Source organism: Temnothorax nylanderi, unplaced genomic scaffold (genome assembly GCF_030848795.1).
Source record: "Temnothorax nylanderi isolate EJ_2023f unplaced genomic scaffold, tnyl_v1.0 TNYL_tig0222_pilon, whole genome shotgun sequence".
NCBI lineage: Eukaryota > Metazoa > Arthropoda > Insecta > Hymenoptera > Formicidae > Temnothorax > Temnothorax nylanderi.
Genome location: NW_027249284.1, coordinates 295,001 through 296,002, shown reverse-complemented (window position 1 = coordinate 296,002; position 1,002 = coordinate 295,001).

Below are 1,002 nucleotides of genomic sequence, written 5' to 3'. Positions count from 1 at the left end.
AATGCCGAAAAATCCCCGCAGTCAGAAAATGAGCAATCTGTGCCTCGCGATTAAGAATATTAAGAAAAATCCAGATGTAGATACAAGTTTCTTGCCAGATAGGGAAAGGAAGGAGGAGGAAAATAAACTTAAGGAAGAATTGAGGCAAGAATGGGCTAGAAAGCAGAACGCGTTGAAGGAAGAAGAAATTGAGATCACATTCAGTTATTGGGATGGATCTGGCTATCGTTGAGTGTTATAATGAAGAAAGGTGAATGTCTCAGTGATTTAGAGAATTTTTAAGTTATTAAAATACTCCAGTGTCACTTTTGGAGTAACATTGGCGTGATATATAATGATCTACTGCAAAAATTAAATTTTCACATACAGGTATTTTATCTATCACGCTTCTTCAGAGATGTTTAGAAGTTCTAAAGCGTGAATTCAGCGAGCTTAAAACAGTAATGTAGATCAGTTAATGTATGTCAGGAGGATCTTCTTATATTACCGCACCATTATACGTTTTACGATTTTATTGTAACTAAGGTAAAGATACTAAGTGATAAAACTTATGAAGCGATATCACAATGTTGGCATGTTATTTTAATGTATGTAATATTGCGATTAGGCACGAGGAAAAAGCGAACCTCTGTTCACATTTGACGTTCACGATGATATTCGTGTTATGCACGATGCTTCTGTCGAAACCGAGGAATCACATGCCGGAAAAATTTTACTTAGGTATTTATCATTAAAAGAATACTATGTATAATTCTCTTTTATGTTATTTCTCACTAGATCATGGTACGAGAGGAACAAACACATTTTTCCAGCGAGTAGATGGGAACCTTTTGATCCAACGAAAAGTTATGATAAGTATACAGTGTCGGAAGATATAAAAATAGGAAGAAAGATAAAATCTGATAAACTTAGATTCAACGAATTGTCCAATTTCGTTTAAAGGATTCAGATTCAAATTCATTCAGTTATGTGATAATATTTAATTCATTTACTCGATTATGT